We start from the raw sequence: 21,738 nt of genomic DNA on the forward strand, positions 1-21,738 counted from the left end.
TGTTTACTAAAGCCAACACTTGCTCCATTTTATCAACCTCCACAGTTTCTGGGCTGTGAACAAACCACTCCCTTCCCCCTGTCAAAACAAATATTCTTAAACACCAGAATCATCCAACTCACCCTGCAATAGACCACCTTTAAACACAAACTCTCCTTCCTCAAAATCACTACCAAAATACAAACACACACACACACACACTATGTGAGCGTTACTGCAGTTGTACACTTCAGTTGTACTCTTGACTTAATTGCTTTGAAGATTTTTCTTCAAACCTCTGAATCTCCTTTACTAAGTCTGCACACTGCGTAAATATTCCATGTGATGTGTACTCTTTGATTTGGCTTTCCATCCCTTGGTGTATTATTCTCATGTTTGTCTATACTAAGCTGCATTTTCAAGCCACTGACCAAATCACCTATGAGATTTACCATTTTTCCACTGCTTGCTGTCACCCGTTGGTGATCTCTGTAGATCACAGAATCATAGAATCCTAAAATGGTTTGGATTGAAATAAACCTTAAAGATCATCTAGTTCCCACCTCCCTGCCACAAGCAGGGACACAGGCTGAACTAGGCTGCTCAAAGCCCCATCCAACCTGGCCTTGATAAAACCAGAAAAAATTCTATCACACTCAACAACCTCATCTGAATCTGTTACCTATGTTACAAACAAGACAGGTTCCCAAACAAATCCAACTTAAAACATTCCCATCTCAGCAACTTACCCACCCTCAGATTCTCAGAACATAAAAGCATAAATACAGTGTGGCTGAATTACTTACACATATGCTCTGAAATGTTAAGTGTGCATTCTGACAGTCCAAGATGAATTATAGACCTAAAACCAGCTGGTGGTGGATCCTCTAAAGTACGGACACATCCCTGCACAGATATATATCTAAGCATGGGAAAAGCTGATGGAGAAATAGGTTACAGGATTTGCCCTAAACTACCAAGTCAAAGACCGAATTGAGAGGACCAATAAACCAAATTTAACTAACAGATTTTGAAAACTCATTGCTGTTAAGAATTGCCTGATATGTGAAAGGCTGGACTACCTAGGCAGGCTATATCCCCCTGCCTGTCTTTAATCTCCCAGCCAATCACCCACTCAGTGCACCATTTCTATTTCTGAAGAGGTTTCCTTCTTAGTTTTCAGCCCTATAAATCTGATCCGTCACTGCAGAATTTCTAATAATAGTAGATAAAACTCTACCGATCTCCCTCTGGAATAAACTATTTAATATCCTTTATTTAAGACATGTGTGTGCAATCAATTCCATGGTATTTACTTGTATTACACACACAGTATTCATCATCTTGACAATTTTTAAAAGTTTTAGAACACCATTTCACTTAACAGTTTTATAAAAAAAAAAAAAGATTTATTTGATGGTTAACTTTGGAACAAGTTATCTGCATTAACTTCCATTGTTTTGGCATAAAGTAGTTCTGTATATTTTACTAACAACAGTGGAGACATGATAAAGGATGTAGGCAGAGAGCCATAAACAGCTCTCACTGCAACACAGTGTTCGTGTAAGAGCATTAATTTTTCGGACTTTGATTGGAAGACATCTCTGCGCTCAGCCACTTGGATTTTCCTAAATAGAACCATGTATAAAACCTTGTACCTTAATATAACAATTTTAACTGCTGAAAGACCATTGTAAATCATATGTAATATAAACTTGTCCACATGATTGGAATGATATAATGGATATTGTAGTCCCTAACCACTAGCTAATGTTCTTTATGACACTTAAATAAATGACCTGAAAATAAACTAATAACAACATGAAATCTTCTAAACCTGTTCATGTGCATTTCCCAAAAGCATGCTGGAGAAAGACAACGTCTAGTTAGCACATTTTTTGTGTTTACATTCTCTCCAGAACATTTTTGTTCCTGCTACTCTATTCTCTTCCAGAGTCACATTAATTCTTCTTTTCTGCCACATTCCCAACAGACTCATCTCTCCATCCTCTATCTGCCCAGATCTCAGAGCTTGCAGGACTTTTACATTGCCATCCAGAAGTCTATAACCCGGAGAAAAAAATCAAGTGTTCCAGTGTTTTATTTGGAACCAGTATCAACTCCCTTCCACAAAAATAATCTAAATTTCAATTTCATCTATATTTATCTAAGTTTCAGAACATACAACCTCAGAGAGGCTGGCTATGGAATAGCAGAGCCAGGGCAGGAGTAGACACAGGCTTAAAAGGCTAGATATAAGAAAGAAGTTCTTCAAAGTCATGGGGCTGAGACACTGGCATGGGTTACCCAGAGAAGCTCTGGCTGCTCCAGCCCTGACAGTGTTCAAGGCCAGGCTGGACGGGACTTTGAGCAACCTGGTCTATTGGAAGGTGTCCCTGCCCATGCAGGGGGGTTGGAACTAAGTGAACTTTAAGGGTTCTTGCAACCAAAACCACTCTAGGGTTCCATGATTCTAAAAAACAAGCTAGACAGCTACTGCAGCAGTTAGGTAGAACTTAGTTGTTGAGAAAGATGCACCATTTTTCTCAGTCTTAGTTACAAGACACATTAATCACGTAAAATGAAAAATGCCATAGCATTCTATTTTTCATATGGGAGAAGTATTTTATTATTAACTTGTTGTAGTGAAATCTTCTACATGTGAAAGTTTCCAGAAAAAAAAAATCACCAAAGCATACAGATATTAACACTTGCAACAGATTCTATGAGGTACTGTCCCCAATATTTAAAAAAAAACATAAAAAATGTTTTACTTTTATTCATAACTCAGATATTTACACACTTAAGTTTAGAACAGAGACTTAGATAACTAATTAGCATCACAACTTGTTTTCAAGACTTTCAAAACCTAATTTATTCTTATTTTTGAGGATCTCAGACACACGCAACAGTAAATTTTCAAACTTTATTAAGACTCTAAAGAGTAAGCCTTGAAAACTTTCTTTTTTTGCATAGTGAGTATAGATGTTTAGTTAAAAAGATGGGATAAAAATTAAACTATGTCCATATGTAATAAAACTCCCACATATTAAAAGTCAGAGTTTCAACCTAAATATTTGCCATTTTTAATAACACCTTTTTTTTTAAAAAAAATGCCCCATCTATGTATTATGTATTTTCTTTTCACTTATGCTATGAAACCCCTCTCTGAGGAAACCTACATTCTTTTCCTTGAAGCAGACATGTGCGTTTTCCCCAGCTTCTCCATAACATGTTGCCATGTTACATTGTACGTGTTTATTCACAGCACTTCATTTGCCCCAATGAAAAATTACTTACAGGAATTGTTTGGTTTTTTGTTTGTTTTTTTTTTTCATGGCATCAAAAGTCACTTTGTGCACCATTTTATTAAAAAAAAAACCAACAAAAAAATGGAAAGGCCATGATGTCACTGCTCAACAAATAGAAACCACATTAGAAAGACTAACTGGAGTGCTGGTTTAAGTTAGATCAAACTGTACAAGCAAGTTCTGTGTGCCGTATAGTGATCTGAATAGCTGATCTCTATAAGGAAGGACAATTTGAAAGAATGGATATAAGCTGTTAAGAAAAAAAAGAATTTGAATTCATAAAACCTGGCCTTTCTGGAACTGTAGCTATATTTGGAAGCAAAGTTAAAAAATACTGCTGAAAATGCAATGGATTTTTTTTTTTTAATTATATAACCATCAAAAAGTTTAAAAATAATAAAAGCAGACGGTCATGATCAGATATGTTAGAAACCTCTCCCAGGCCTTGGAGCTGGAGCACACACGTTTTAGAGCCACTGCATTTGCTTCATCGCTGATGCACTGTCACAGCTTACAACTTACAACTTAGCAAACTCATTGTCTGATAATCTTTCTTTAAACATGATCATAAATGTCTCTTTGCTAACTGCAATATTTCTAGTAGAATTTACATGACTTAAAACACTGTAGAGAGCTTTTGTGATTCTAACACCTGGAGTCCATTTGGCTTATAATGGCTGCAGTGGACAGTCATTTTTGCCATTTGCAGTAACTAAGACATTCTACTTTTGCACTTCCTTTCTTTCTGCTTCCTTGAATTTATCCTTTTCCCAAGATGAATTTCTTCCTACAATTACTACAAATATATGCAAAACTATACAACCATAGAATCATAGAATGGTTTGGGCTGGAAAGCACTTTAAGATCATCTAGTTCCAACTGCCCTGCCATGAGCAGGGACTCCTCACACTGCACCATGTTGCCCAAAGCTCTGTCCAACCTGGCCTTGAACACTGCTAGGGATGGAGCATTTGCCACTTTTTTGGGCAGTCTGCTCCAGTGCCTCACCACCCTCACAGTAAAGAACTTCTTTCTTATATCTAACTCGAACTTCCCCTGTTTAAACACTCATTACCCCTTGTCCTAGTGCTACAGTCCCTGATGAAGAGTCCCTGTGCACACATATTACTGGCCAAGCACTGTACAAATACCACAGTTGGATATCTCTGAGCTTTCTCAGAAGTCAGAATTTTGCCCACTCTATTCTAAGGAAAAAAAACACAACCAAGGTCATGAAAGTAGTTCTTTGGAAACCAAACTGGAACAGACAGCAATTACTTGGTGTTCTTATTTACATATACATATATATTTTTAATATTCATTGTTATAAATCACCTGATAGCAGTAAAACTGATGCATTTATATTTACCTACTCCTCAAAAGATGGCAACAAATGGAAAAACTGGGAGACAAGACTCAGTTCAGTAATTTTGTTCTTGATTTTTTTTTCTCTGCAACTACTGTCACATTTTGCTCTACAGCTAAAAAGAGTTGCTGAGTGTGATCAGGTGTCCCAAAGCTATGCTACTGTTCAAACATAAAAACTTGAAATAAGTTTTTCAGTATTTAGGGAAATGATATTAGGGTTTATTGACGCTGTCACAGACTTTCAGAGATCTAATTTCACTTTCTGGTCTTTAGCAACGGTTGCAAGTCTTCATTCAGAAGACAGAAAAGATTACTTGTCAGCAGTAATCTCTAACACAGATAATGCCATATAAATATTAGAGCCTTGTAAGCATGGTCAAGGATTAGCAGCAAAGAGAGAGAACAGAAAGAAAACTGAACAGAGCCAAGATTTAGCACTCGGAAGGGCACAGCAAAGAAAATACAAGGTCTGTATCTGGGCTTGCCTTCCCACAGTAGAAAATATATTTTCCTGAGTAATTATGGTTTACACTGGTTTCCGTGTTTGCAAGCTGCAAGATATATGAGATATTATTTGAGTTGTGATCATTATTTTCCTTCAACTATCTTCCATGACAGGAGAAATACAGCACAGACCCAGGGAATCACTGAGGTTGGAAGGGCTCTGGTCCAACCTTCTGCTCAAAGGTCATCCAGTTGGACTAGGTTGCTCAAAGCTCATCCTGTCAATGGCCAAGGATGGAGATTTTACACTCAGATATTAAGTTTGTGAGAGGTGTTGCAGCTAGCAGCAGCTTGCAAGAAGGACTACAAGGTGAACAACATGGGAGAGAGCTAAAGGTGAGAGCAGCAGCAGGACATCTTTCTTCTTGATATTTGTATCCTGGCCAGAAAGAGGGAAGTGGTATGTAATCTATACAACAGATACATCAGGGAGGAATATCATGAGGTCTGATTTCTTTCTGCAAAATCAGCCAAAATATTGCTGGGTTAGCAACAAATAAGCTGACTGCAAAAACCCTTGTTACTCCAGCGGTGTGCCTGATTAGCAGGGAGGATCCAGAGATGGTCCCGGAGAAGAGAGTCTGGATCCAGATCAACTGCAAGCAGTTGCTTTTGACTCAAGTGATAAATTGGTTTGTTGGAGTGGAGAAGGAAGATGAGACCAGCAGGAGATGAAAGATGTCAACAGAAAAGAGAGTAGAAGATAATTCTGATTCTTCAAAGCACAATTTCCGCCTACTTTTATGAATAATTTCTGAGAAAAAATCCTCAATATCTAGTATCTGTATTTGATACTGCCAAAATTCCCACTTTTACTTAGCGTTTACACTTTATTTCCAATCTAGTTTCACTCTGATTCAGCAACACTCCTGTTAGTTTGCTAAGATGTCATATCCGTACCTCAATTATGAGGTGGAGGGTTAAACTGATCTCTAACTTTCCCCTCAATATTACGCTTGAATTTCTAACATTAAGATTACTGCTCAAAATACACTGTAAAGCCTATATTCTAGATGACCAAGATTTTAACTAAAGCATTCTTCAGCTTTTATTCCCCCTATTACATGGAAAGGTACTACCTTCCAGAACACAAGCCTGCAGTGAAACTATTGAAAACAGGAGCAAAGGCAAGTGAAACTACTTCAAAACAAACACATTGCTGAAAGTCTGTTTTTGAGTCATCTCTGCTGCTGTTCTTGTTGGACATCATTTCAGCCAAAAGCACATATAGCCTAATCTAGTACTTGTGGGATTAGTCCATTTTGTTATATATTTACCCCTGAGAAATTACTTCAACAATATCTTATGTGCCTTAGGTCAGCAGATAGTGATTACTCTGCATTTTAACACTGAAAGGGAGGCTCTGGACCCACTGAAGTCAAATGAAAAGCTCTCTTTGACTTCAAGAAAGACTAAGCTTGATCCTATGTATATTATTTCTGAATTCACATTTTCAATTCCCTGAAATCCTTTAACACGAAATGTAAGGATCTGTGCAGTTGTAATTTCTAAGAACATCATTCTCAACAAATGAAATGGTGATAATTTAAAAACTCCTCAGAAAGATGGTAATGAATTAAAATACATATTTAATAACAGATGAAAATAACTTCCGCATTATTTTGTGCAAGATATGAAAACATGAATTAATTGATAGTTTGGAGGGAAAAAAAAAAGTCATTTTCCCTATAATTAAACATCAGGACTGTATAGATCTGCTGCACTGACACTGCAAAGTAAAAGATACACTTTTGGAGACCTTAGAGTCCCCTTGATAACAACTGCCAGAAATTTAGAAATTGTTGATTTAAGTTCTGCTTCTGCATAAGTTCAAAAGAATGAACTACACTATGGGGAAAAATAGTTAGGCTTCTGAGAACTGCAAGGTTTTTAAGGTTCTTAAGAATCCTAAAGGACTGGTCATGTTTATTAGTGCTTACTTAAACAGAAAAAAACAGCTCAGCACTTGAGTACTTATTTAGAAAATGCAGATTTCACATATAGCTCCACAAAATACAGCATCTCTTCTTGCTAAGAATTGGAAATGGGTATTTGAAAACTGATATCACACCTCAAATCATCTTGTCTTTTATTTTATTTTAAATTAAAATTAATACCAGGATCCTATAACATATAATTTCCTGTTTTGTGGAACTACTTCTAATCAGGATATATACGATGGATGTCCCCTTTAAATAGGCTGTTTTGTAACATACGCGATGCAGAAGGGAGTGCTATCATAACACTTCAATAGTTAAGTGATTTTATGAGAAAAATACTTCCAAATGTTTCCTAAAACCTTCCAAACCACACCAAAGAACATTATCGTAATATTATGTTTCCCTATGGCCTCCAATATTTAAGCTTGCTATTCTTGAAATGATACTTGGATGAAAAATATAAGTTTATGTAATGTATAAATTGCTCCTAGAAGAAAAGTTGCCTTTAAAATTACTCTGTGTAGATGTCAGATATTTTACATTTTCAATAGCCTTTCTGTATTAATTGAACAAATAGTATGCTAGTGCTCTGGGCTGCATGTGAATAGTCTATTTTAAAACTGAGCAGTTGCTGTGTGCTCTTATTCATAGTGAATACTGAAAACAGTAACTGTCCTAACTGATCACATATTAAGTTACCATTAATATATATCCATATTTCTTGCACAGTATACATAATCCATATAAACTGTATACCATACATCAATACCATATTCCAGTGAATCCACCATCAAAGAGTTTGTTTATAGTAGGCTTTCATTTGACTCAGAGTTGTAATGTTCTGTGCAAGCATAAGCTAACCATTTCAGTGATTTTGCCAGCAAGCTGCTTTTTGGCAGATTATTGGCAGTGCATACTGGCAACAAACTAGTGCAACTAAGTCCTTCTTATAACTTACAGGTAAATAATGACTTTAATAAATTTATGTAAAATGTTCCACTTGCTCACATCTGGTTTTGATAATTCACTCAACTGTGAAAATGCAAACTTCTGTGTTTCTCAGGAAAACACGTATTTTACCTTAATTATTTAACACTTTCTCAGGTAACCCAAGAAATATATAAGCAATGAAGCCTGCTTTCACTGGAAGGTTTAAGTGAAGGAAGTTTTATCTGAAGAAGCTAGAGAAATTAATTAATAATAATTGTATGCACACAAAAAAACAAACCCCATTTTGTCATCCATACAACATTCAAATAGTAAGAAAAACATAGGGCTATTGCAGAGATATCTCAGCCCCAGGGCATTCAAATCAGATGCTCCAGTCAACTGTCTCTGACCCTGAGGACCACGAGGTAATGCAGAGATTTTGACCTCCATTTGAAAATGTGTTACTGTTATCAGATTTACTTGCAATTTCTTTGCACTACAGTTGAAGTTTTATTGTGTATGCACTTGTACCTCACCTAGCCAGTGTGGTTTAGAGGAAACACTGAGTCTTAATCCCTACTTTGCCAGTGCATCAGTGTGTCATTGTTCAAACACCAAAAGTTTCTCTCCATCTCTAGAACTAGAATGGCCATAGCTCTATGCCCTGATCAAGCTGTTGTCAGAAAACTCTGAAAATGTATTTACTGATAGAAGCAGTGTCATTAAAGGGGACAAAAATAAGTGGGAATCCCTTTTTCTGGTATAAAACTGGATGACAGCGATGCCTTTCAGCATGCAGGCACTAAAAGACTCCTCAGGGAATCTGCATCTCCAAATTCTGTAAATGCTTGTGGCTCATCACTGATCTACCTATGGTATTAAAGACTGTAGAACAAGAAGAGAAATATGTTGCAAAAAGGAGAAAACAGTATCAAAACAAACAGGAATCTTACCCTTGTATGCTGAGTTACCATCTTGGTGACAATCTGCATAATGGACAATGGGAAGGATAGTGCCTACCCTATAAAGACACAGAGGCTTGTGAATTGCTCTGCAGCAGGATTTGGTCATCTTGAACATTACTGTATTAAATATATTAAAAAAAAATTAAAAAAAAAAAGAAGCCTTGGAGATGCAAAGAGCTTGACCATGACTGTTCACCCCAGTGCCTTGCTTCTACAATTCTGACCATCATCCGTACAGATACACCCTACATGACTGTGGAGAGCAGTACTCTCAGTATGGCATTTTGAGGTTTCTATTGAAAGAGGTCAAAAAGGTGAAAAAAAGGCCAGCATGTGTGAATTTAAAAGCAAATGACAAAATTAAAGCATTTAACAACACCAAGGAGAAGTTTCTTCAGCTTCTCCCTCCTTCTATGCCCAAGTCGCCACTTCCCAGGATGCCGGTTCCTCGACCTGCCACACTCTTTGGTGACAGCTACTGCCAGCTGCCCCCGTGATCTTCATATGTTCCACCCTGAGTGTGGGGAGCAACAAGTTCAGCCCATCAAACATGTAACCGCAACTGAGGGAAGCAATGTACTTTAAAAAGTTTTACACAGCCAATGTCCATGTCTGTTCTGCTTGTGAATACATCTCAAAGTTCTATTAAATAATAGCTTTTATGGGGCCTGTAATGAATAGGGAACAATTATTAAACACCAGATTTTCACTGTGCCAAATTCAGCCTAGAATTTTCTTGCTGCTTTTGAGTGTTTATTCATTTATGGAGTCAACATTTTAGGATTTTCTAAGGCTTGGCAACACAGTTAAAAACCAGTGAATTCTTGCTGAGATCTATTGGATGTGTTGGTAAAACTCCCTGTTGCTATAGTGGACTTGCTTTTAATTTGATCTGTTTCAAGGATTCAGTATCCTTCCAGCACGTAAGAAACCTAAGGGCATATATTTGTATTGTTTAAAGGCAGGAAATTCTGTGAACTGAAATGAGAACATATCCCTTTTTGCCTTTCTGGACTTTTGTTTTTTTCTTCCTTCTGGGGTTTTGGAAACAAAACCAGTGAAAACTGAAAGTCTGAACAATAGCAAATTACTTTCAAGGAAAAAAAAAGTAAACTACTATGCATACTTTTGTAACTTTATTCATACGCTTTGTACATATGTAAATTGCACTTATTCAGGCATCAGAAAATACTACTTGCAGCAGGGCCTTAGACTGCAACAGGATCATACTGCTTTTGTCATAAAAGACTGTGGACTTTCCTGTTTTACTTTATTATTATTCCTTTACTACCTTGTATTAACTCATACCCCACCGACTTCATGGCAGAGCCAATTTGCTTCATGCTAACTGCAGAAGTAGGGTAATCACATTTTTATTGTAAGGAGGAAAAAACCTATGAATCTTTGTAGCTCTTTAACTCCTTGTCCAGAGTCCTACATCCCTCCTTTAATTGATCACAGAACCATAAAATGAATATTAGAATAGTTTGGATTGGAAGGTACAATAAAGATCGTCCAGTTTCAACCTGCCATCCACTAGACCAGGTTGCTCAATGCCTTGTCCAGCCTGGCCCTGAACACTTTTAGGGATGGGACATCCACAGCTTCTCCGGGCAAGCTGATCCAGTGCCTCACCATTGTCATACTAAAGAATTTTTTCCTGATAGCTAATCTGAATCTGCCCTCTCAGTTTAAAGACATTCCCCCTTGTCCTATCACTACCTGCCCTTGTAAAAAGTCCCTCTCCAGATTTCTTGTATGCCCCTTTAGGTATTGGAAAGCTGCTCCAAGGTATGCTATGAGGTAATGAAAAAAGGTAGGTCTGAATTCTGGGCTACAAAGTGAGAAGTGGTAAAAGATGAACATGGACATTGTTCAGTTAAGAGCTGCAGAGATATTTACCACCTTTTAAACAACTACAGCAGAAACTTTCTTACAGAAGTACTGTACTCATTTACGGAAGGACTGAAGACAGACTGGCTTGGAGACCTGATCTCAGCAGGATGCATTAAACCTAGTGTGCAAATATGTCTACACTGCTTCTGGTGCTCAAACTAGCTTGGTATCTCTATTGCACATAATGAATATGCAGTATTTTATAAGACTAAGGTTATAGGTTATGGCCATGGTTATGGCTTTCTGCAATACTCCTGGCTTCATAACAGACTATAGAGATTCAGCTAAGTTTGCAACACAATGTGTTGGAAGACAGCTCACGTGCAGCAGCCTCAACTGCAGCCATTTCAGCAAGAGCCTAAACGCTTACCCAGGGCTTACACAGTGGTGTTCCTTGCATACAGCGTACAACAAGCTGACTGTTCCTATCTAATAAGCATAATAGCTAAATATAAATTACAGTGGGATGCAAAGCTTGAGAGAGACATTTGACACCCAAGATACTGCTTGGGCACAGGTTCTCTCCTAGCTAGGGTTTCTTCACACTCACTAATCCCTCTTCCTGGACAGCAGCAATTATGACATTGGCGAACTGCAGGACTTCAGTTTATTTGCTTTCAGGTGGCACAGTGCCTCATGCCCATCCCGTCTACTCTTGGAGGTTATGACAACTGAAGCAGGGATCACAATGAGACACAATCAATCATCATAATAAATACAGCTCAGCTGTTTCCATGCAGTCAAAGCCTTTGGTGAAGAATTTTAATAAGAGATTTGAAAGAGCATGAAGAAGCAGCTTTAAGTGCTTGCAATAATGACTTCCAAAGAAACACTCCTGACTATCAAACCCAGGGAATAAAGAGCTGAAAGGTACTCATGTTCACCCGTGGATTATCTGTCTTGTACATCTCTACATGAAAGCAAGGGTATCCAGCTGTAATACTTTTATAGTCTTTCCTGTGGAGGAGGGGCAATGAAGAGAAAGGCTTGGTTCCCACCCAGACACCATGGGGCAATATCACCTTCCTGATGGAAAAAGCTGGGGTCCAAAATTTAGCACCTATAATCACAATTACTCCAACTATTCTTGGGGTGATGTGCCCATACAATTACTCCAACTATTCTTGGGGTGATGTGCCCATACAGTCTCTCTTATTCAGAGTACACTAATATCACAGTTTTGGTGATCAAGTGGTCAAAGAACAATTGACATTATAATTTGAAATGTAGCACCATACAAATGTTTACATTATATATTCAACATACATATGCACAACTAACCATAAGTCACCCGTTTACAGGTCCCACTTACCTTATTCTCAGTTCTTTTGAAAACGCAGTTAAAGACTCTGGGCAAAAATTACAACTAAGTTCATGAACTACACAAAAAATTGGCCGCAACACCATTTGTTAAAAGTTATGACAAACTAGAAGGTCCAACTAAAATGAGCAGATGCACTGCTTGCTAAGTTGTAGCTGGAGACAGAAATTTTTGTGCCAAGATCAAAAGAATAAGGTGTTCATATAAATGGCATTTTATTTTGATCCTATTATTCTATATGAGCTTGAGTAGAGATCAAAGGAAAAAGTACCCAGGTTTCACTATTAACACTTAACATAGCTCCAGTCAGAAAATCCTTTCCAGATTACTAGTACAATTTAAAGCCCAGCACATTTTTGTTGTTCTGTTAGGTAATATACCTGAAGGCACAGTTTGCATTCATAGACCACCTTTTCCATTGTGGAAAATTGATTCTGATATATATAATTTCAGTTATTTTCATTTTTATGACAGTAACCCCCAAACACCCTAGCTTTGAGGACTACATGGTTTTGGTTTGTACCCACTATCCCAGAGAGACAGGCAGCCTTGAAGTAGCAGCAATATATTACTGACTGCCCACAACGGTTGGGAAATTCAATACCATCGGAGTCAAGTACTATGGTCTGGTTCAGCCCCTGCCAATGACAGTTCTACTAGAAGCAAAGCATACCAGCTTCAACTCAGTATGTAAACAAACCTAATGGCCCTTTAAAATATGTAAAGGTTCCTCCTGATAGCTGGCAAGAAGTAAATGTGCTTTAATATGTTGTATTGCTTATTATGACATTACCCAGGATTACTACTATTAATTAATGGTTCTATTGCCTCTCTTAGAACCCAGCAATGGTGCATAAAGAATAAATAATATAATGTATTTCTTACAAAGCCAAAGTATGCTAACAAATTTTAATGTTCACGCTTTCTTTGAATGTAAACTTCTCATTGATGTTCAGTAATTCAGGGCAGACATTTCAGAGTTTCACTTCCAGTGAATTTTTTTTTACTTTGATTTCTAAGACTGCAGCAATTTGCTAAAAAACAGGTACAGCTTATCAGACTACTTTTGAGAAAAATCTGCAATCTAGAATTCATAAAACAGTATGTATGTCCTTCTTCCCTGCCTTGCCTCTCCCTCCCCAATTGCTATTAAAGCATTTGTGTTAAAAAGTCATTCTAAAGTTTACTGTAAATGCCAAAACATGGGCACTGGTCCCACAGGAGCTGGCTCAGCTATGGCCTACCATCTTGAACATATTTGTTTTATCCAGCTCCATCCCAGGAAGGATGGTTTTGGGGTTGAGGTTTTTTTGTTTTTTAATTAACTTTTAGCTAAAAACAGTAAATTGTACAGACATAAGAAGATGGCAAGTTGCAATTGCGGGAACTTGTACATGCTAAATACATGCAGGTGAGCTGTGGCCTAGAGTGAACATTACAATTACGGGTTAAATGAGACAAAACATTTCACGCAGTCAGAATATGTTCATGTTACATACATCAGCCAGCTGGCTATAAACCCAAGAAGCTGGAAAACTTTAGCTTTTAAATGGATGGATACAGATATAAATGGAAGAATGGTAGTTTGTCGCCACATGAATGGCTTTAAAAGTGAAAAGAGTGGATTTCTTTTACAAGGGTTTTCCAAAAGAGTAACCTTGTTGAGATGTAAAAGAAGAATCAGTATGATGGTTGGGACATTTCATATATATTTTTTTTCTATTTTGTTTTGAGTCAGAGAAGCCTCATTCAGTGTGTCTGAGCAGTTATAACAAAGCTTTACATACAGGTGTTTCTAGTAAACAGGACACAAGTTCTTTCATAATCATAGAATCAAAGAATCACAGAATAGAATAGAAATACCTCTAGAATATAGAATAAATACCTCTGCAGCTGATGGTTCACAAACAAGATTACTCAATTTATTTCAGATTCAAATTACCACATACTGAGCTGTGAGAATCCATGAACCATTTTTCTTGACATATTTCCAGCTCTAAGTAATGTATACTATAGTCTTCTCTACTCCCTACAAGAATCACTGAACCTATGGCAAATGATTCTACTTGTGAACAAAACCACCAGACCACCTTGAGGCTGCTAAACCAACATTTTCCTGACAGGCACAAAGGATGAGAGAAGCATTCCTGAAACTGTACTCTGTATTTAACCATGGTGAGTAGCAAAGCCTTCTGGAATATAGATCTAAGAAATGTCCTAATGGGTCTTCATAAATGAATAAACCAGAATGACTTTGTAGCTAATCACCCCACTTGAACATTCTGGGATCTTCCCAAGATAAACACTTGCTTCTTCCCCATTCTACCTAAGGTAGATGCAATTCTCTCTTGAATACAAAAGCAGAGCTTAGGTTCTTACCATCTCTAGTACCAGCTAAACTTCAAAGATATAAAAGAACTTACAGTCCTAACCAATGTTTATATTTATACGTTATATATGTGCGTATATATATATATATAACGATCTTTACAAACCTTTTTGATGGTTAGAAGTTGCTCTAAGCTCATGGTTTTGATATACTCACTCTTGACAGAATCAGATGGAAACTGTAGGAAGACTGATAACAAAATTGCTCCCCACAACCTTTCTCCTACGTCTCTGAACTAACTGAATGGGAACTGAGAAGGAAACGAACAAAGATTTGCTGTTCTTTACAGTCACGCAATGAAAGTGTAGGTTAAGTACAGGAAGTATTTGCAGATTTCAGATAGTTTGTGGACCTTTGTTGTTCTTCCTTGCATTCAGATCTAATCTCGGCCTCAGCATAGAGCTGGACTTTCATGTTCTGTGGTCCTTCACTAATAGAAAACCCAGCTCACTGTGACACTTAAGGCAAAGTAGACTCAAGTCATAAATTTCAGCTTTTTGTAGGCACTTATTCATTCTAATGCATTAAGAATACTTCACCACAAAGAGAAGGCTTATAATCATGCTGCTAAATAAATTCATATTTAATGTATATTCATAGTAGAATATGCCTACAAACTGGAAAGATATAGCTACAATTTTTAGATGAAGTTTGGATGGACAATTTGATGTCTCACATCCAGTATGTCACAATCGGGTGATTTTTAGACTGGTTTTTTTTTTTTAATATTTCTGATACAAAATATGTATATACCTCCAAGTCACTCAAGTTACTATTAATAACCACTGGAACATTTTTAGAAGGTCCTTCAAACAGAAGGGAAATATTCTCACTACAATTTGGAGCAAGCAATAAATTGTGTTTGGTTCGTTTGCTTCAATCAAGCGTCAATTTTAGATTATTTGTCTGAAGTCAGAATTCTTAAAATAAGCCTGTTTTTTATAGAACCAATTTCTGGGGAAAAAAATCCCCTCCACAATTTGAGTGTAATCAGCTATTCTAACATAACTGGCTCTGATTTGGAGGTAAGGTACAGGATCATATATATAAGGAGGGCTGTATGGTTAATTCAGCAGGTGTTCCATCAGTACTCATGTGAATAAGCGTAAACACCTCAATCCTGTTTCTATTTTATTATGCTGCTGCATCACCTTTGGTACTGAGAAACTACTTAGTACTAAGATCAGCATTTCATCTTTTCCTACTGTACCTATTCCCCTTCTCCAAATTAAATGTGCCCCTACTGCAGGAAGGCACTGCATCCTAGTTATACTACACATACATATTTTATTATGCTCTTCCTGCACATACAAAAAGGCTACTGAACCACTCATGTGAAATGCTGACCACTTTGCTATCACAGTGCTAAACAAGGGTTTGAGCATGTTGCAAGAGGAGGGCTCATGGCATAATAGGCAATTCGTATCGAATTTGTCAATCAGCAATATTTGGCATTGAAAATAGTTCTGAACACAAATAGGAAAATATCTGGCTGTCAGATATTCAGAAGCACTATATGCCAAAAAAGCATTAGGGAAATTTCCAGCTCTCACAAGCCCATTCAGCTAATTTTTGATGGGTCATCTGTACCTTAAGGTGCTTTCTGGTAGCATATTTTTCCTTTTCCTTTATTGTCCTTTGTGAAGAAAACAGGAGATAAAACTCTCACCAGAATATAAGAAAAACATTAACCTCTAAGTACCTTGGATTTTGATAAACAGTGAGATCACTGGAAACCTTAGCTTCTGCATATGAATAAGAGGAGAATAATGGAACTAAGCAAGAAGTCGTGGACTATGTTCATCAATACGCACCTTTTATGTAAACTAGATTGTTAATTAAAAACCAGTTTTCAGAGTCTTTTAAGAGGCAATTACCCTAAAAAATTAATCAAAGTGCTCTTTTGTTGGTGGTGTTTTTTAATGGGGATGTGCTCCTTTGGATGTTCAAAAAATAGCTTGGAGCAGACACTGCCACAGCCAAAGGCAATGGACTGTCCCAGAGCCCATCTCTCACACAGCAGCACGGTGCTGTCAAGGTGAGCAAGCACAAGTGAGCACCACCAGTTAGCGAGTGACACACACAGTTCCCTAGCTGATCTCACTGAACAATAGTGGGAGCAGACAGACATTCACTAGTAGTGAACGGACCTGGCTAAAGAGAAGGAAGACATTGGGACAATGGATGCTTTTGAGATTTGAGATAAGGGCAAGTGACAGCCTATGACGCCTACAGGTGAAGAAGAGACTTGGTATTAACACGATCTATTTAATAACCTAAAAAATAACCCATATTGACACGATTGCACAGTGTCTTGCAAGGCAGTAGGAACCACAATGGCTAGGGTTTGCTCACCAGTTACTGCATTAGGTCAAAGTCCCCAAAACAAAATTTCAGCTCCCTTTTTCAGTTGATCATTAATCACCATGCCCTTAGCTTACGACAATTTCTCTTCCTACTTACCTATGGATTTGCCTATTTCTTATTTCAACTAAAGCTATTTCCATGAGGTACATGAAGTCATCATGAACAACTTTTTTTTTCTATATGTCTCTCCTTAAAATATTCCTTAATTTACTCAGTCAGTGCACAACAATGAATCATTAAAAAAATTCTCAGAATAGTAAGACAGTTATAGATATCAAAGGTGAAAATTTGCAATTATTTTGCACTCACACAGCCTGAAAACACCTTCAAACAGCATACAGAGGAAAGGTCTGTGTTTGTCTACAGACATATATCCTTCAGATTTTTAAAAAATTTATTTCAGCAGAATGACCAACTTAAATTTTTTAGTGCCTTCAAAGACCTTATTTCAAGCATTTGTATAAAAACGAGAAAACTATATATATCAATGTTTTAAAAGTGTCCAAGAATGTGTGCAAGAGTTCTTGTGGAAACAGAGCTATTAGATTTAAAATACCAAACACTCAAATTACTTCTGACATTTGGTCTGAGTCACTTCAGAATTTGCATCTACAAACAATAGAGGAGGGGAAGCGAAGGGAAGGGAAATGAGAAGGAAAAGGAATGGAAAAGAGAAGGAAAAGGAAAGGAAAAGAGAAGGAAAAGAGAAGGAAAAGGAAAGAGAAAAACTGGTTCTGAAGGAGACTGATTATTTCCTTTGCAATATTTTACCATAAAGCCATTACTCTGTCTCTCTACCAGATCTGAAAGCCATTCAAATGCACTGGTTCTGCTGCACACTAAACTAGAAATATGAACTCTCCTTGGAAACTCCTCTCAAAAATATTTTCTTCTGTCAATTCTCAGTAACTGCATTCAGTAACAAGCGTGACTAAGTATCAATGTTCAGTCATCTTCCTGAGTTTACATATTGCAGCTGCAGGGAATAAAGATGCTGAAAGACTGTGATCTCTCCAGATATTTAGATGCTTATCATAACCTTTTGTGATATTTAACTGGCACTGCTTTCTCCTCCTTCATTTCCAAATGGATGAATCACAGACTCGATCTTCCAGGAACCAACCACTTTAGCTATTCTCTGCACTTCCTTCAAATCTTCCTCAGCCGCAGCCAGCCCTTTGCTTGACCCCATTATTAATAAGTGTTCAACTGGGGAATCTCAGCTAAAATGTGTATTAAGCCTTCTGAGAAAGGAAAGACTAACCAGCACCTGAACCCGAGAATTATGACAGCAAGCTTGCCAGACCATACCGCAGCCACTGCAGCTTGTTCACAGGCTAGAGTTAAGAAAAGTCATTTCTGAAGAGGGTCCGATTTTGTCACTTTCTTATTCACTGAGTTATACATAGGACATTAATCACAGATTGATGCAAAACTAGAGGGGTATGTTCTACATCAGGTACTCATCTGTTAATTTACAACTTGTAAAAAACTAGATCAGCAACCCAATAGATCACAAAAAAAGAGAAACAACTCATCAGCCAGTCATTCTACTCCAACTACCATGCTCAGACCTTCTCCAACTCCAGCTCTTGTGCGATGCTCCCAGATCACCTCCCCCCTTCAACACAGGAACACAAGAAGTCTCACTAGTGCTGAGGTCAGTTTGATCACTCACATTCATTTAGTACATTTAACTACCTTCTTGAAAAGCATCTCACTGTATTAGTGGCCCCACAAATCCATGAACAGCCTTGAATACAGGCAATGCTAAGCTAAACTCTGAGATATGATCCCATGAAAGGAAGAATGAATCTCATAAAACACTTAAGTCTGTATGATCTTGTTGCTTAAGAAAATTCCAGGCACACATTTGAATTCTATGAGCCTTTGAAGGCTTGCAAATCCTAACAGACATCCATGAGTCTATGCCATGAGCTTACCCTGACATCCAAACAGATGAGAACCAGTGCTTAGTTTTGTTACACGTGCATCAGATGGTCACAAGCAGAGAACGTGTTTTGGGGAAAAATAATACAGTTTTTGCATTAGAAGTAGAAGGAGGTTGAAGAAAGTGCCCACCTCTCAACAAACACTAAGCATCTTAAAGAGAAAAGCAAAGAGTAGAAAGGTCAGTGATAAATTCAACAGTCACTCCAGGAGAAACATACGAAAGAGTTTCATCTGATCTCAGATGCTGACAGTCACATCAGGACACGGAAGGAAACAACATGACCAAGATGGCTATTTCAAAAGGTCTGCAGTTATCTAATACTAAATTTATACTTAGATGCTTAGAGTGAAAAGCATAACAAATAACTTCCTAAATTAAGATTACTAGGGGGGGAAAAAAGCAATGAACAAATGGAAATCTAGCATCTGAGAGTCAACATGAATAAAGAATTTTCTGAAATCAGCCACATGAATAAAAAGGGATGAACATACACCCAAGAAAAATGCAGAAGATCCTCAAAACAAAGGAAACAACCCTGGGATATATTCCTAAAATTACTGTATCGTACTATTCTAGCAAGCACCTGCTCTGAAACCACAGCTGGACTCAATGATCTTAAAGGGTTTTTACTAAACTAAATGATTCTATAATTCACTCATCCAACCTGTGACACTGGAGCCCTTCCAGAATGCACACCGCCAAGGGATTATTACACTACATATGGTTCAAAAAAAGGCTATCAATCATCTAGTTGAATACCCCATCCTCTCAAAAGATATCCTGGTCATACCCATCATTCATTGTTTCCAGATAAGACTACTGCATTACAAACCACCTTGGGGTAAAAATCTCCTAAATAACTGCAACGCAAAGAGGCTGAAAAGTCCCTCACAGCAGCATTAAATACCATAGTCATATGCCACTTCTGTACACCTGCTCACCACATCAAACAACTTGCCTACCACCACCTGAAACTCATGCTCTTTTATTTTCAGTGAACTGGCCTTATCTAATGGAGGCAACTCCTCTCAATATGACTATCCTTCAGGAAACGCAGAACTGTTTATTTAACAAGCTCAGACTTCTTTAAATTTCTGTATACTCATACCTATCACACGCATTTGAGTGTGTGTGTCTGTGTATATATAAATATATCTATATATTTTATATATATAGAGATATCTATATATTTTATATATATAGATATATATTTTATATATATAGATATTCATAGAATCATAGAATAGTTAGGGTTGGAAATAACCTTAAGATCACCTAGTTCCAACCCCCCTGCCATGGGCAGGGACACCTCCCACTAAACTATGTCACCCAAGGCTCTGTCCAGCCTGGCCTTAAACATGAGATTTGCTGAGCAGGCAACTATGGAAACATTTCTAGTAGCTACAAACAACTTCTAACAACTTCCAAACTTCACATTTTGAGCTCATAATATAAAACTTCTCAATGTAACTGCTTTTTAGGAAAGATTTATAAAAATGCTGGGGTTTTGTTTTTTTTTTTTCAAATTAATAACCAGGCTACTTCACAGACCTTCAGCGGACGTTCATGGAGATGTGGTAAAACAGCATGATCATAGCTACATAAAATCATGTGCAAGGAAAAGCTTTATTCTTTCCTTTCTGCAGTTAGTCAAGAGCAGAAAATAACAGGGCAGCGATTCATAGACTCATAGATTCCTAAGCTTTTTAGCTCAGTTCTGCCACAACTGGCAGAAGTAACTTCTCTGGTGCATCACTGAAGTGGCTTCAGTCCCACTGTGAAGGATCTCTCCCCTAATGGCCAAGAGAGATGCAGGCAGTCTCCTAGACAGTCCCAGTTATTTACCAGATAATGCTGTTTTCAGCAGTCCCTTGAGTTCTTCTTGACTTCAGGGCCTGTAGGGATAGGACAAGGATGAAAGCCTTTAAATTGAAAGAGGGGAGATTTAGATTAGATATTAGGAAGAAGTTCTTCCCTGTGAGGGTGGTGAGGTGCTGACACAGGTTGCTCAGAGAAGGTGTGGCTGTCCCATCCCTGGCAGTGTTCAAGGCCAGGTTGGATGGGGCTTAGACCAACCTGGTCTAGTGGAAGGTGCCCCTGCCTGTGTCACGGGGGTTGGCACAGGGTGAGCTTTAAGGTCCCTTCCAACCCAAACAATTCTATGATTCAAAAATAGCCAGCTAGTTTGCAGTGTTGCCATGACCCATGATACATGATCTGTTTCTGTGGCTTTCTGATTTTACTGCAGCACAACCAATGGTAACAATAAAAACCACATACTTACAGAGCAACACATTAAAAAAATCCAAGTTTGTTTTTTTTTTTAAAGTTTCTCTTAGGTATAGTGTTTACAAAGAGTAATTGAAAATGTTATTTTTAAAATCCTGAGAATGCAGTCCTTAAAACACTCCAGAATTATTTGCCATTAGCTATACATTACAATTCAGAACCTGTGTCTAACTTGGAAATTTAGTACATTTACTCTGAGTTTTATAGTACACTAAACGGTTTCATTACTTTTTACAGAAGTAATACAGAATTACTTGTAGATTCAGTCATGGAACAGTAAGCCAACGATCTTCTGTTTCTGAAGTTCCCTAGCTATCCTGAAATAATAAAAATACATCAAGACAGCAGCAAGAACGCAAGTGGACAGTTCTTACAGCATCCCAACAATAAACAGCAGAACCATGATACTTCACCAGAACGTTCAAAACCTAAATTGAATGGCAGCATGATTGCAGTGGTTCCAGTTATGTTAATTAGGCTGAATTCATGGTTCATTGATGCTGCAATTACGCTGCAAAGAAATGC

The 21,738-nt window shown here is 37.6% G+C and overlaps 1 protein-coding gene across 13 annotated transcripts in view; it reads right to left on the reverse strand.

The window, feature by feature from the left end:
* GTDC1 (glycosyltransferase like domain containing 1) overlaps positions 1-21,738 on the reverse strand; it is a 311,001-nt gene that overhangs the window by 171,131 nt on the left and 118,132 nt on the right. The gene's annotated exons all lie outside the window — the stretch shown is intronic.

This window comes from Pezoporus occidentalis, unplaced genomic scaffold (assembly GCF_034315485.1).
Source record: "Pezoporus occidentalis ecotype Australia unplaced genomic scaffold, CSIRO_AGI_Poc_V1 ctg54, whole genome shotgun sequence".
Taxonomy (NCBI): domain Eukaryota; kingdom Metazoa; phylum Chordata; class Aves; order Psittaciformes; family Psittacidae; genus Pezoporus; species Pezoporus occidentalis.